Genomic DNA, 17243 nt, shown 5'->3' on the forward strand with positions numbered 1-17243 from the left:
CTGTTAGGCCGCCAGTGACACTGTTTTTGGTTTAAAGGAAGCTGCTTTTTTTGAAGGCTAAACTCAAAAAGGAAGCTGCTTTGTCCCTTTCATTTTTGACTTTCTGATGCCCTTTTTCTGTTAGAAATTTTGATTGCTTGAGGTCATTCATGACACAATCCTTTTTTTTTTTTTTTTTTTTGGCAAAAGGAGCGTTACGGATTGTACATGTCTCAACGTATGATCATCTCTAAGGCCCCATTCTTTAAATCTGCTCTACTCTGGTCTGCTAAAATCTGCTTTACTCTGGTTAAAAATAATACTTAGTATTGAATTAATATAATAGTAATTAATATTTAATAATAATAACAAATAATTGATATTTAATAATAATTAATATTAAATTATTATAATAATAATTAATATTTAATAATAATAATAAATAAATAATATTTAACAATAATAATAATTAAAAATTAATATTTAATAATAATAATTAATAATTAATAATTAATATTTAATAATAATAATAAAAAATAATTAATATTGAATTATAATATTAATAATAATATTAATATATAATAATAACAATAATAGTAATAATAATAGTAATAATAATAATGATAATAATAGTAATAATAATACTTATTATTAAAAATAATAATAATAATAATTAATTTTTTATAATAAAAATTAATATATAAAGATAATAACTAATATTTAAAGATAATACTAATTATTAATTTTTAATACTATTAATAAAAATAATAATTAAATAATATTTAATAATAATAATAATAATAATAATGAAATTTGCGCTGCTCTACTCTCGGTTCGACTCTGCTCTGCTCTGTTTCAATCTGCTCTGCTCTGCTGAAATTTGCTCTACTTTGCTGACTCCCACTCTGCTCTGTTCTACTCTGCCCAGAAGCTCAAAAGAAAAGGGCCCAAGTCGTCTAGACCGTACCAAGGTTGAAAAGTTATCTTGAATTCTAGATCAAACTTTCTTAACCATTGTCTAGCTTACGAGGACATGTTATGTTAAATTGTAAGAAAAAAAAACTTAGTTCTTTTAATGTTATGTAAACCAAATTGACAATTGAGGCATCATGGTGAACCACTAATCTAAAAGACGATTACGGGTTATCTCTGGTACAGTATGCATAAAGCTGTCGCCCTCCAAGATAAATGAGACTCAGAACACTTATCCTAAAAACAAAAAGGATAATTGTATTTAGAGAAGAGAGGAATTTCTTGTTTCATTGAGTTTTATTTTTTAGATGTGAGAAAGCTGACTTATAATATAGAGGAAAGGAGAAACGAACGATCAACAATCAAGAAAAAAATAAAATGATAAAATAATGCTACATTGAAAATGACAAAACAATGTCAATTTCATATTTTAGGGTTTTAAATTTTGGGTGAAATTCAAACTGAAATTTGGTTTTTAATTGAAAGTGGGATCCAAATTGGTGACCATTAAAATGTTGTCAACACATATTGTATGTGGGCTACCACATACAACCATTGTATGCGTAGCCTTTTTTCACCCACTCGTTACATTACCTATGTCCTAAGACGGCTAGGTTGAAGTAGAGTGCATCTTGTCGCATAGTCTCTATATGCATTTGTTGATATAGGAGGACAAAAGTGGAAAAGTGCATTCAGAATGGTATTTTTTATGGTTTCAGTGGTATATTTTTTGTACTATTATACATGTATATTGTATTTTTTTCCTCCCTCCGTTTTTAAATACTTGCTCCATTTCTCCATGCGCGGAGTTTTAGGAGAAATTGGAGAAAATAATAAAATATAGAGGTAGTGCGGTAGGTGGAAGAATAAAAAGTCATAAAAAGCAAAAATAGTGGAGAAAATTGGAGGAGAGAGAATATGAAATTAATAAAATATGATTTATGTTGGGTCCACTAGGTGAGGGAAATGAATTAAATATTGAAAAAACATTTCAAATAAGGAAATGAAGCAAGTATTTAAAAACGGTCGAGAAAGGAAAGTGGAGCAATTATTTAAAAACGGAGTGAGTATCATTTATATCTTAGTAGTACTATTATATCTCATAGTAGTATAATATTTTAATGTACCATATACATACTTATTTGTACTATTAGCATAATATTTATACCCCTATAACATTTAATGATATTATTTACCTATTAAATGGTACTTTATACTCCCACTACAACTTCACTATTACTACATTGTCATCCTATATGCAATGTTTGCATATAGGAACTATGCGCTAGACCTTAAGCCTTGAGACACATGTGGGGTACAACAAGTTAACAACCCACCTCTCACTTTATTCCCAACTAAGTTATTCATCCTCTACAATAGAGAGCTACTACACATACACTAGGTGTATGTAGAGCCTACATACACTTCCAATTAATAACTGCCACCTCACCTTTCACCAAATAAAAGAGAGGAAAAATTAGGGGGAAAAAATTCAGCCTTTTACCGCCAATAAGGACTTTTGGGCGAGAGTATTACTTTGGTGCCAATGTTAAAAAATTGTGGCCCTCACCTATCCCACCCATTTTCATAGTTTCATCATCAATTAGAAAGTAAATAGTTACTCTCAAGGGAAGCCATTGACGGTGGCAACCTTTTCCGGAGATTTTTTTTTTTTTTTTAGGTTGTTGTTTAATAAAATCGCTGGTGTTCAAGATCGTAGTTATGTATTTCATAATCTTGATGTTCAAGATCCTAGTGTTTAATACTTTATGCTCCATACTCCATCTACAAAACATGTTATATGAACAGTAATGTTATAAAATTATTGAACAATAATGTTGTAATTTCAATTTTTATTGTTAACTTTTTTTTTTTTTTTTTTTCTAGTCCAACAATAATTGTAGTATTTGTTTAATTTGAATGTTACAAATATTTTTTGTTATTTAAATCAAGTGATTTGATTTTGAAAAACTTCTGGAATTGTACAAAGAACATGTACTCTGGTTAAAATCCACTATCCTGGTTCGACGAAGAAGAAGAATCGAGTTCTACGTGATGTTAAAATGATTTATATTGACTAGCTTTTGGACCCGTTCTAGTTCTACGCACGGGTTGTGCTTTAACTGTAGGGTTTTAGGTACTTTAATGCGGAATTTCACGAATCCTATTCGTTTGCACCTAAACAGGATCTACAAGCATAACACATAAAGAATCACATAATACATACCTTTGATGCGTGATTTCCACAAGCGATTGACTGACAATAAGGGAGATAATAGAGCCCCAAGAATTGCTCCTCTACTTAGTCCATGGGATAGGATTGAACCTCCACTACTGCTAGGTAGTTGGGCACAAACATTTCGAACCACTTTCTACGGAGAGGGGAGGAAAAACCAACCACGAACACCACCACACCACCACTGTGCACCACCTTGCACCGGGAGGCCGTACGGCGGTACGGACGGGAGGAAGGGAGTGAGAGAGAGATTTCGTGAAGCATTAGGGTTTGGTTGCTAGCTTGTCAATTCACAATTGACTGCTAATTGTGTGTTATGTCAAATCCTAGGCAAGACCTCTATTTATACATCATATATATAATTAGAGCCCAAAACAAGCCCACAATATTCCCCTTTCAATCCCATATGGTTCGCCACTCCATGAAGCTCAATAATGAGCTTCTTTCTTTTGTTCAATCCAGCACCCTTTTGTGTGACCTTATACGATCCATTCTATTGGGCTTTGGAATATTTGACTAGCCCAAAGATCATTGATCATGTCTAGCAACAGATAATGACGACCCAAAAGAACGAACTTAATTATCTCCATAATTTGATCCATTATATATCTAGTAATTGCACTTGACGAAGACATAAATCCTTCATTAAATATTAGTTTTATTAAAAACTTTACAAATTACTTGAATGAGTTCATATCATCTTCTTTTGACATGTCATAACATTTTATGAATTAGTAGTAATAATTGTAGAAAATATGGCTTAAAATTGTAAAATCAAATCTCTATTTGCATGATAGTAAATCAACATTATGTATAAAAAACTAAATACCAAACACTTATTATAATTTTACATTTTTACATCAAATATGAAGGCATGAAATTCTTCTTTATCAATATATTTCTTTTATAAAGCGCTTAATATCTTGAAAATAAAACCCTATAACATGCAAGCAATGTTATCATATGGAATTTCTATAGTATTCTTGCATGGAACTCTTCATTTTTCTTGTTAAATTCAAATTTTCCTTCTTTGCCGCCTCAATATTTTCCTTTTCAATCCTCATCTTAATTGTTGTACAACTTTTACATAGAATTTTAAGAGATGTTTCTCTAATTTTTTATGTTTTGGATTTTTTTTTTTTTGGAATTTAAGTGATGCGAAAAAACTTTATTAAAATTCCATATTTATATTAGAAGAGAGGGAAGATAAGGGGTCAAACAATTGAATGATGAATGTGAATAAATTGAATTGAAAGATGAAGGGAGAAGAGGAGAATGTATAGAAAATTTAATTTGTTATTAAATTATAATAGAGATTATAAAATATAAAGAGTCATTGAGAAATAAAAGGGGGAGATGAAGAGAATTTCTTTGAAAACATAAAGAAAGAGGTTAAGGAAAGAGAATGATTATAAAGAAAGGTGGAAGAGAAGGATGCCATGTGTTAACTTTGGTTTGTGTTTTTAAATACTAAGTATAGATTTAATAACAAATACAATTTTTTAGTATCTTAAATATTATATATTAGTAACCTGATAATGACACCTATATATTCTCTGCAATATAATATCTACACTTACTAAACAAATGATGGAAATACTATTTAAATATATACTATAACTAAACAAACATTCAAAAAAATAAAATAATAACAACAACAACAACAACAACAACAACAACAACAACAACAACAACAACAATAATAATAATAATAATACTAATACTACTACTACTACTACTACTAATAATAATAATAATAATAATAATAATAATAATAATAATAATAATAATAATAATAATAATAATAATAATAATAATAATAATAATAAAGTGGCACTTAATTGACAAAGATAAGATTCGAACTCGGGACCTAAATGCATGGAACATGATTTGTACATTGCAGTTGTAACTAAGATTGCGGATTTTCACCACGTTGACAAATGGATGCTTTAAATAATTATACTATACATCGTCGTTATTTGCAAATTATTATATAGGATTCGAATATTATTCAAATACATACTGTTACTAAACAAATTTTAACAATAAATAAATATATTTTATTTGTGTAAAAAAAAAAGTGGCACTTATAGCAAACATAGGGTTTGAACTCAAGACCTAAATGCATGGAGCGCATTTTAAATGTTGCAGTTGTAACCAAAATTGCAGGATATTCACCATGTTAACAAATTGATGCTTTAAATAATTATAGTACACATCGCTGTTATTCGCTAACTATAATATAGGTTTCCAATACTATTAAAATTAATATTGTTACAAAAAAAAAACAAACTTACAATCATTTCGTTAATAATATAATCGAAAATTATTGCCCATAATATGTTTTAATTTCAATTTTTGTAATCATAATAATGGACTTCAAATGTTTCATGCATTGAAAAGCCTAATGATTTAATTTCAATTATCATAATAATGGACTTCAAAACCTTAATGAGATTCAATCATATTATGATAATTGTTGATTTGTGACACGAACTTTCCCATTGTCAAGTTTTTCCCGAGTAAACCTGCCTTAGCAGAACTCCATATTTATCGTAACATTGCGGTTGGGAATTCATGACAAAACTCTGGATTTCTTAATCTTCGGGGTGAGGCATATTCATATGTCGAAGGATCTTCATTCTTTTGCTTCTTATACATAGCCCTAAGGGTTATGTGTGTCATTTAAGATGTGTCTGATATCTATCCTTAACATTGATTGTATATTATTCTTTTTAGTTTTTTTAATTGTATACGAGGTCCTTACAACATATTATACCTTGTGCAAATAGCGTATCATAGAATCTAATACAAATATATAATCAATAATCTCACAAATTTCTACATTTAATATTTCGTTGGTTGAAAATTCTCTTATATGTTTTTGGTTAAAATATGATTATTGCTTTTGTTTCTTGAATTGATACTGTAATTTTGTGTGAAATTTACTTACATTTTACTAATAGTTTTCACATAAAAATAGTAACTACAAAAGATTTTTATGTAACATGTGTTGAAATAAAAGTTCAATTTAATAAAATCTAAATTAGGGTCTATTCTCTTCATCTTATTTTCAGTTCAGTTTAGTTTCCAATTTCCTTCTCTCATAAAAATATTCAGTTCAGTTCAGCTCAATAAATCAGAACAAGCCCTTAATAACATCGAATTGCTTATTTTGAACTCAAAATTTGTGTTTAATCAGTTACTAGGATAAAAAAAAGAGATCCATGTTTTATGATTATGATTTTTACAACTTGGATCTTGTGTTACTAAAAAAACCTAACTTATCAAACTTTGATGTTAAAGATAAAGAAAAACCGATGAACATTGGAATTAACGATATTTTATTTTTCTTCAACAAAATATTATGTTTCAATTTATTTACATCACAATCGAATTGGGTTGATGTGAAAAAAATCATATAATGGAAAACGCCAAGTTTTATTATTAGAAATCTATAATAAAAAATGTTGAAGATTACAAATTTACATTCATTTACAAAAATAATTGTCCATCAAACATAAAACTCTTCAAAATTGACAAAATCGGCGAATTCGATCTCCAAATTGTTGTTACGCGTTCGGATCATTGTGCCGGCAGTTTTTGAACGATGAGCTTGTTTGCTTAAATTCTTAGAATCTTCCATTTCTTCAGTACTGGAATTGAACTCCGATCCAATTTCGCGATTACAAACCCTAGAAATTAGGGATTTCAAGGGTTGTGAAAAGAAAATAAAAAAAATTCTTAAAAAAATCCAGAATATTCAAAATTAGGAAATTTTAGAAAATAACACCACAAAAAAACCCAAAATTTGATTATAACACCCCCAAACTCTTAACTCGGCCACCACCTTCACCACCGGCGCCGGTTCCCTGGCCCACCGTCGTCACCCTAGCCTGCACTACTGACCCCCTTAGCCGACCAATGGAACCAGGCCAACCCAGCCCAACCAACCACCTGCGCCACGCACCACACCGTACCAGCCTCAGCCCCGATTTAATTTGGTTTGGGTGCAGGTTAGGGTTCAGGTGACAGTAGTGACGGTAAGGGTGAGAGATGTAAAGCATTACGTATTTGGGTTTGGGTGTGGGTTGGAGTGTTGCGCGACGTATCTGGGTAAGGGAGGGGAGTTCGGTGATGTTGCGAAGGTTGGTGGTGGTGGCGTGATGTTGCGGTACTGTGGCAGGAGAGTTCCGACGCCTTGGGTTTGTGTCGTGGGGTGGTTTTTGGGGAGTGGGAAGGCAAGAATGGGTGGTGGGGCTAATTTTCGTTGGTTTTGGGTGTGGGCTGGGGGTATCGACGACCCAGGGTAGAGTGTCAGCAGCTGGCAGGTGACATCGGCGGTGGGGTTGGCTGGGTTAGGGGATATATTTTTTTTAAAATATTTTTTTCTGTTTTTTTTTATTTTAATTTTTTAAACCAGTAGATTATTGACACGTGTCAATTATGGGCCCCACTTAACGGTTTATTTGGATGGAAAAGTTAACTGGTGGTGAAATCAAATTTTTAAGTTTTTTTTTGTGGTGTTATTATAATAAAAACTTTTTTTTTTTGTGGTATTATAATCAAAATTTGGGTTTTTTTGTGGTGTTATTTTCTAAAATTTCCTAAAAATTATAAACATGTAATTTATTTTCACAAACAAATCTGGAAAAAAATTAAAGAAGAAGAGATGAACATGAAGAACAATGGAGGAGAGAGAAGAGCCTTAGAAATTGGAGATTTCAAAGGTTGTGAAACGAAAATAAAAATAAAACCATTGTAAAAAAATGGAGCAAATTGATTACACAAATACAGAATATTAAAAATTAATAACATGTAATGTATTTTTAAAAACAAAATCTGAAAAAAATAAAAATAAAGAATAAGATTGGAATATGAAGACTAATGGAGGAAAGAGAAGAATGGAGGAGAGAGAAAAGAGAAAATTAGGCCAAAAAAAAAATTGGGTTTTGTTGAAATGAGAGAGGAGAGAGAGTGGGGTGGTTGGGGAGAGTGGGGCCGAAAATTTGAATTTGAATTGAATTTTTCAAATAAAATTTCATATTTTTGTTTTTTTGGGACTTAAATGAAGAGCCAATGAAATGGCGATGCATCATTAGTGTATGTCTGGCCCACATACATTTAGTGTATGTGTAGCCTTGTGTCTACAATAAGAAGATGTACACTCCTTGGCTTAAGAGCCACGTTTGGGCTTGTTGATTGACGCGTGGAAACTTACCTAAACAATGTTTGATTTTCTTTTTTCTTTTTACTTATCAACATGTGGTCAACTATAACTTGCCACATGACACGCCATTTGTATTATTGGGAGGATTAAAAGAGGATCCTTTATTGATATAGGAGGAAATAGAGGATGAGAAAAAGTAGAGGATGGAAAAGTAGGGTATATGAAAGAGAAAGAGGGAAGTCAAAATAATAAGAAGAGAGTAAATTAGAGGACGATGATATGATGAGGACATTGGGTGTTCCTGCTCTAGAGAGTACGTGTTAAATGTGGGAAAATATTCTTTTTGTTTTAATGGAGACTTTTCTCACTTTGCTCTCTCATTTCTTTGTTTATCACATCAAGAATTTCTAACATGTTGAAGATAGTTAAAATGTATCCTCTTGGTATTATCTCATTGATCATTGTTGTGATTTACTCACCTTGATTAGCAGCTTGTGATAGTGTTAATCTGGTGCTAAGGTGAATATTGTTGGGAGCGGAGCAACAAATAAACACAATATTGAAAGAATAATAAAATACAAAACAATAAAAAAACAACACACAAGATTTTTACGTGGAAAACCCCTCCTCAATAAGGGGAAAAACCACGGTCCGAATCTCCACGGACGGAAACAACTTTACTAGCAATAATATCGGGAGTACAATAACCACTACTACAATTACAATATTAGATACAATGTATTTTAGAATAGAATACACTAAGTACCCTTTAACGTTGGTACTTATACTAATCCTTAAATACCCCTCACACTAATATTGTGTTCGTCTCTCTATCACTTCCCCCCTCACTACTATAGCTATGCACTACTTCTTTTGCTGGTATTCTTCTACTTCTCTTGATTACCCAAACTCACGGCACATTGCTACATTATATAGGGCTGGCAATCCTTGACCCGACTCGATAACCCAACCCGACCTGAACTCGAACAACCCGAGTTCGACCCGATTTCACCCAAATTTCATATTTCATAATAATATTAAGTTTTACACTATTTTTGATAAGTTCTAAGCATAACCCGAAATCGACCCGAAATCTGCCCGAACCCGACCTGCTCACCTGAATTGCCACCCCTAACATTATATAGCAAAATACCAACCTTCCTCTTCAAGCCTTAAGTTTTCGCCAACTTGCCAAATAAATGCAAGTATACAAAGTCAAGGTTTTCTTTAAAAACCTTCTGCCACAACCTCAGTACAATTGGACTTTTAAGTGCCCTAATTTACTACTACTCCATCGTCCAACTACATGCATGCATTCTCTCTCTCTCTTTATTTATTTATTTTTTTATTTTCTTTCTTACACCATTATTATTATTACTACTAATAATAATACTTACTTAGTTGTGATTTGGGGAGATTAACCCAACAAATTCCTCCCTCGACCCAAATCACCAAACACTTCTACTGCATCACAAAAACGGACCCTCTTCTCAAAATTTGTCACGGTCTTGTTATTGTGGTCTTGAACTACTCAACCCTCCAAATAAAAAATATTGTTATTGGTCTTCTCACCTTGAAACACCAAGCGGTGGCCTCGGTATACCTTACACCACCTTCCACTACCAACGTACCTATGCTCGTGCTTTGTCAACTCTCCCAACGATATCAAATTGGTATGTGCCCTAGGTACAAACCTCACATTTTGAATGGTCCGAACAACACTATCATGGGACCTCAACCACACACTACCCATGCCTTCAACTTTGAGGTTATGTCCCATATTGATGTTCCCAAACTCACCTTCTTGTTGTAAGATGTTAAATATCACCTTGTCTCGACACACATGTATCGAAGCGGTCGAATCTAGTACCCACTTATCATGACTCACACTATCCTCATAATGAGTCAACAACAACTCATAATCATAATCATCACATACAACATTAGAGGAACCACCTTCATCATCCACCTTCGTTTTGCCCATCTTCCCTTAAAACTGCCTCAGGTCTTCAAATCTTCCTTCACCTTTGGACAATTAAATGTAGATGATCCTTCTCATGACAATAATAGCACTCAACATTGTATAATCTCTCGGCTGAGATTTCGATCTACTTCTTTGGTCATCTCTCCTTGACTTGTTCCTCCCTCTCTCGGAACCCTCCACATCAATTTGTGTCATCATATGCTCATTCTCCCTCACAATTGTTATTTCTTCATCTAGATTAATCTTCTCCCTTCCCACAAGCAATGTCTGCACAATTGACTTGTAGGATTTCGGTAATGAAGCCAATAACAAGAGGGCTTGCTCTTGATCCGGAATTTTCTCATTGGCATTCTGCAACTAGCACACTAACTGACTAAAACTGCTGATGTGGTTTTGCAAATTTGTATCGTTCTCCATCTTCAACCGGTACAACTTCCACCGTAAACATAATCGGTTGGTTAATGACTTTGAAGCATAAATGCTCTACAACTTTTCTAATAAGACCTTTGGATCTGTCTCAGTTAGAAAATTATACTTAATCTCCGAAGCAATCGCCAACCTGATCGTACTCACCGCCTTCTTCTTCTTGGATGCCCACGCGGCATCATCCAAATTTGCGGGTTTCTTCTTCTCCAATGCTTCATCCAAATTCTGTTGCACCAACAAGTCTTCAATGGTGCTCTTCCATACCATAAAATTGATTTTCCCATCGAACAAGGGAATTTCAAATTTTGATCCACTCGTGGCCATCGTACTTTATCAGTTCTTTCTCTACGCATTGCTCTTCCCCCTACGACAGATCTTCTAACCTCGGCTCTGATACCAGTTGTTGGGAACGGAGCAACAGATAACACAATATCGAAAGAATAATAAAATACGACACAACAAAAAAACAACACACAAGATTTTTACGTGAAAAATCCCTCCTCAATAAGGGGAAAAACCACGGTCCGGATCTCTACAGATGAAAACAACTTTACTAGCAATAATATCGAGAGTACAATGACCACCACTACTACTACAATATTAGATACAATGTATTTTAGAATAGTCTACACTAAGAGCACCAACATTCAAGAGGAAGCTACAATCCTTTCCCAATTACTCTCTCCTTTCCTCCACTTGACACATCACACTATCTTTCTTCCACTTCACTTCCCACTATTTCCATCCTTTTACTTATCATCTTTCTTAAATATTTCCAACATCAATGAGTATCCTTTCCAATTTACTCTCTCCTATTTACATATACCCTACCATATAATTTCTCTCCTATTTACACACTTAATTATTATTAAAGTTTGTAAAATATTATTATTATTATTATTATTATTATTATTATTATTATTATTATTAATCGAACAAAAATACGTTAACTAATACAATTCACATTAATATAAAAAAGGAAAAATTGTCATTAATAATACAACCTTTGGCCCGTTTTTTTTTAAATAATACAACCTTTGAATTATACCTAAATATTACAAACTTTAGGGGGTCTCAACTTTAAACAAGACAAAACCGGAAGCAACCTGATAAACAGGTTACCAATGCCACGTGTCGCTATATGATTGGCTTAAATAAATTTTTTAGTTTTTTTCTTTTTCTCTCTCCTTTCCCCATATACCGCCATTGCTCCACCCAACCCCACCACCACTGCACAACTCCGATCCCCATCCCCACCACTTAAACCTACCTCTCCCCTTCCCGACCAACGTTGTCAACCCTCAGTCCCCCTCCACCAGTCCCAAACTCCCCACCACACCATAACAAGCCCAATTCCCGACCACCGCTGCCAACTCCCACCACCAAAAAACACCCACACTTCCCGATTCCTACCCTTTCGGACCAAAGAAGCCCCGAATCCTCACCTTCTAGACCACAACAGCCCCAATTCTTCCTCTTCCTGACCACGACAGCCTTGATTCCTCCCTTCCCGACCACCGATTCCTCCCCCTTTGTCCATTATTAAAACCCCTTCAAATTCTGAAAAATCCACAAACAATTGGGCGGGGAAGGTAATTTTAGCAGTTGCCAGTTGGGTGGGGATTAGGGAAGGGTAGAGTTGGGGTGATTGGAGGTTTAGGCCGTCGGGGATGTGCGTGAAGGTAGGCTTGGGGGTGGGGAGGTGGGTGACCACCATGGCTGACGGGGGAAGGGAGTTGGGAGGGATTTTTTTTTTTGAATAAATTGTTTATTTAAAAAATCAAACTTTAATATTTAGACCAATTATACAATGACACGTGTCATAGGTAACCGATTTAATAGGTTACAAGTTTTTGGTCTTGTTTAAAGTTAAGACCCCCCAAAGGTTGTAGTATTCAGGTATAATCCAAAGGTTGTATTATTTAAAAAAAACGGGCCAAAGGTTGTATTATTAATGGCAATTTTTCTTATTAGTAAAATACAAAATTCATGAATTAAAAGACATAAATTAAAAATATGAAATACACGGATGAAAATAAGCAACGAATATAACACACATAATTTAAAATTATTAAAATTCTAATTTTCAACCGAGCTCCTTGACCTTGCCCATAAATGCTCAACTAAGTCGTTCTTTAATGCCTCATGAACTTGTCTATCGCGAATCTCCCCTCTTGAAGCTATCAATCTACTAAAATTATCAGGATCATACTGCCCAGGAATTACGGTAAATGTTGTTGCATTTCTGGTTGAGGACGACCCTGACATATTTTCAGGCTGTTCTTGGGTGAATTCAAGTGGATCTTTATAATTTAAATATGTATCACGCTCGTCCTCACTATCATGTTGTGGATGATGATGCAAGTCATCATGATTTTCCACATCAACACTACACTCCATGCAAAGCAGACTTCCTAATTATTGCAAACCGAGCTTGTAACACACCAAATGCACACTCAACATCCTTTCTAGCACTCTCTTGACGTGCTTTGAATAATTTATCCTTTAAGCTTTGTGGGGCTGCAACAACGTCTATGAATGTCGACCATTTTGGATAAATCCCATCTGTGAGATAATATCCTTTGTTGTAATTATTTCCGTTAACAGTGAACAGAACTTATGGAGCACGATTATTTATTATATCATCAAACACTGGAGAACGTTGAAGTACATTAATGTCGTTGCAGGATCCAGGCGTCCCAAAGAAGGCGTGCCAAATCCATAAATCCCTGGAAGCAATCGCTTCTAAAATAACAGTCGCCAATTTAGATCTACCTTGATACATTCCTTTCCATCCAGCTGGACAATTGTTTCAGACCTAATGCATGCAATCAATGCTGCCCAACATGCCAGGGAAACCTCTATCCTCCCCTTCTCTAAGGAGGCGTTAGATATCTTCCAATGTTAGCTTGCGAAGGTACTCAGTTGCAACCGTCGACAAACTGTGCAAGACATTCTCTAGCAGTGCTTTCATCGAGCTTCAGATACTCATCTACTTGATCAGCAGAACAACCATAAGCTAACATACGTATGGCTGCTGTGCATTTCTGAAGGGGTGAAGCACCAAGACGCATGGTAGCATCTGGGTGTTGTTGGAAGTAACAGTTAGTTGCACTTAATGTGTTGACAATGCGAAGGAAAAGGGGTCTTCGCATCGAAACCTCCTTCGAAATGTGGTTTCATCGTATACTGGTTGGTCACTAAAGTAATCTAAAACTAAATTGTCGTGAGCTGCTTCACGATTTCTTGGCACAGTTATTCTCCGTTTTCTTTGACGTTTTTGTTCATTTTGCTGTACATAATTGTTTACAGCTACAAGTACTGCATTTTGCATTACTTGTAATCGATGACTCTCGTTGATAAAATTCATGACCATTTGATCATAGATTTCATCAGTTGAACTAGAAGACGAAGAAGAAGAACTTGAAGAGTTTGAGTTGAAATACATATTATGATTATTACCAAACAATATTTGAAATAGAAGGTTTTGGGTTTTTTTTTTTTCCCCTCAAAATGCTAAAGGGAATAAAAGGTTGATATTAATAGATGTGATGTTATTGGGAGTAATTTTATGAATTTTATAGATAGAAAATGGGATAAGATTAGTCAGAAGATAAGAATTCTGATAAGGATATATGGTCATAAAACAAAGGATGTTAGAAGATAAGATTTTGTTTAGATGAAATGTCATGGGAGCAATCTGATAAATTATCTAAAAAAAAAACGATAAGGTTAGTTAGAAAATAAGATTTCAGATAATGATATATGGTCATAAAACAAAGGATGTCAGAAGATAAGATTTTGGTTAGATGAAATGTCATGGGAGCAATCTGATAAATTGTCTAGACAAAAAAACGATAAGGTTAGTCAGAAGATAAGATTTCAGATAATGATATATGGTCATAAAACAAAGGATGTTAGAAGATAAGATTTTAGTTAGATGAAATGTCATGGGTAGCAATCTTATACATTATCACAATAATATAAAGTAACATTAATAGACTTGAACTCAATTTAGTAAACATAAAGTTCATATTAATACATAGAAATTACATTCATATTAAAAAGGTACATTGACAATAATTCAGCAAAGTTACAATAATAATAAAACATACAACTCATAATCGTAATAACAAATCATGATTACTCGGTACAATCAGGTAAATTAAATCAAATCGAAAATCTACTACTGAATTCATCTCTAAGTTTCTTATACATTTCTAATTCAACTTCATCAAGAGCGGGCTTCTACATTAACCTTTCAAACATTCTAAACTTCATGGCCTCGTCCTTTTGCCTTTTCTTTTCTTCAACTTGTGCTTTTTTAAGTTCATCTCTTTCCTTAAACTTATCCAGAAGTAGCCCACCCAAATCATTCAACTTATCACCAACTTCGTTAAAATTTGTGTTTAACGCTTTAAGATTTTTACTTGAAGATGAAGTAGTAGATGCTTTACCTTTCATCTTTGTTTATTTTATGCCAACAGATCTTTTACCTCTTCCTCCAATCTCGGATGGTGAATCAGGTTGTGATCTTTTACCGCTTCCCCCACTTTCGGTTGACGTTTGTTGGCCACCGGGTAACATATTTGATTGATCTTTGGCCAAAGATGGATCCCATTTCGGATATTTTCTCAATTCCTCAAAACAGTGCAATAAACAAAACATCTTGTTGTTAGTTGCGCAATAATCTTTGTGAGCAAATTTCTCCAAATTTTGCTCGGACTCACCACTACCCTTGGTTTGATAATGATACCCATATGCATCTACCCATTTACTACAATGTAAATTGATATTATCCCATCGATTTTGCATAGATTTAATGTTTCTTACCTTTATTTCATCGGGGTTTTCTATTCTAGAACGTTCGTAACAATTATAGATGTCAACCCATAACCCACTTATCTTTGTCTTGGTTCCTCTCACTACGTCACCCCCTGCGTTTATGTAGGCCGATACAAGTGCTTTGTCTTCAGCTATGCTCCATGATTGGTTTTTCCTTTGCCCGGTGGTATTGACATTTTGTTCGGAAACAATTTCGACATCAACATCGTTAATGTCTTCTAAATGTTGCGCCCCCACTAATTGTTCCACATGTTCATCACCACTCTCCTCTATTGGAGTTGCATTGCTACCACCAAAAACTCCCGGTGATTGATCCATGTTCCGAGTAAAATGTTCAGAAATGGGAATACCCGGTATATTACCAAGAGATTGTTGAGATGACGAGCTACTTTGAGGAAAAGGGAAAGAAGGTTGACATTGTGGAATATTATTGACATTTATTGCTCTTGATTGACTATTAAACCATTGCAAAGCAGCTTGAAAATGAGGATTACTCAATAAATTTGGGTCAAAAGGAGGATTATTTTGATTATATTGATAGTTTGGATTATTTGGAAAATTCATACTATTCCCGTAATTTGAATTATTTATGATCCATATTGAAGGGTATTTGAAATTGGAAGTGATATGTTGGTCAAAAAAAGAAATTAGCAGTAGAAGTGTTATGGAGAAAAAATGACTTGGAGATATGGAACTGAAAATATGAATTGGAAATATGGAGAGTAATTTCTAACTGAAAATGAAAGTTTGTGAAAATATGGACAAATTATACTCATTTTATAGAGAAAAAAATTTCACGACCGTTGGTGTTTTTAGTTTTCCCAAATAAGTTACCGTTTACATATTATAGCCGTTATACAAAATTGAAGCAAAAAAATTCAAATGCAATAATATCATGACAAGTGTCATGAAGCAACTTCAATTTACCATTGCAATGCAATGAATTCACATGCCTTGCATGTTAGCTATGTTAGCTAAGTTACCGTTGCAATGTAAAATTCGTCCACTTTTTTGTCAAATACAGGACCCACTTTTTGTCTTTACTTGCTCAATCTTGCACTTGGACTGAGGAAGTTATCTTTTCCATGGAAAGGAAATAGTGTATTCCTTTGTGTAAAAGGATCCTCCTAGATAAACCAACATCGGTAAGGATACCAAAAAGTATCCTAAAGTGGCTCTAAAAGGATTACAATCCTTGCCATGCTGGTGATCTAAGTACCCTTTAACGTTGGTATTTATACTAATCCTAAAATACCCCTCACACTAATATTGTGTTTGTCTCTCTATCACTTCCTCCCTCACTACTATAGCTATGTACTACTTCTTTTGCTAGTATTCTTCTACTTCTCTTGATTACCCAAACTCACGGCACATTACTACATTATATAGCAAAATACCAAGCTTCCTCTTCAAGCCTTAAGTTTCCACCAACTTGCCAAATAAATGCAAGTATACAAAGTCAAGGTTTGCTTTAAAAACCTTCTGCCACAACCTCAGTACAATAGGACTTTCAAATCCCCTAATTTACTACTACTCCACCATCCAACTACATGCATGCATTCCCTTTTTTTTTTTTTTTATTTTTAATTTTCTTTCTTACACCATTATTATTACTACTACTAATAATAATA

The sequence above is a fragment of the Chenopodium album genome, chromosome 14 (assembly GCF_948465745.1).
Source record: "Chenopodium album chromosome 14, dcCheAlbu1.1, whole genome shotgun sequence".
Taxonomy (NCBI): Eukaryota; Viridiplantae; Streptophyta; class Magnoliopsida; order Caryophyllales; family Amaranthaceae; genus Chenopodium; species Chenopodium album.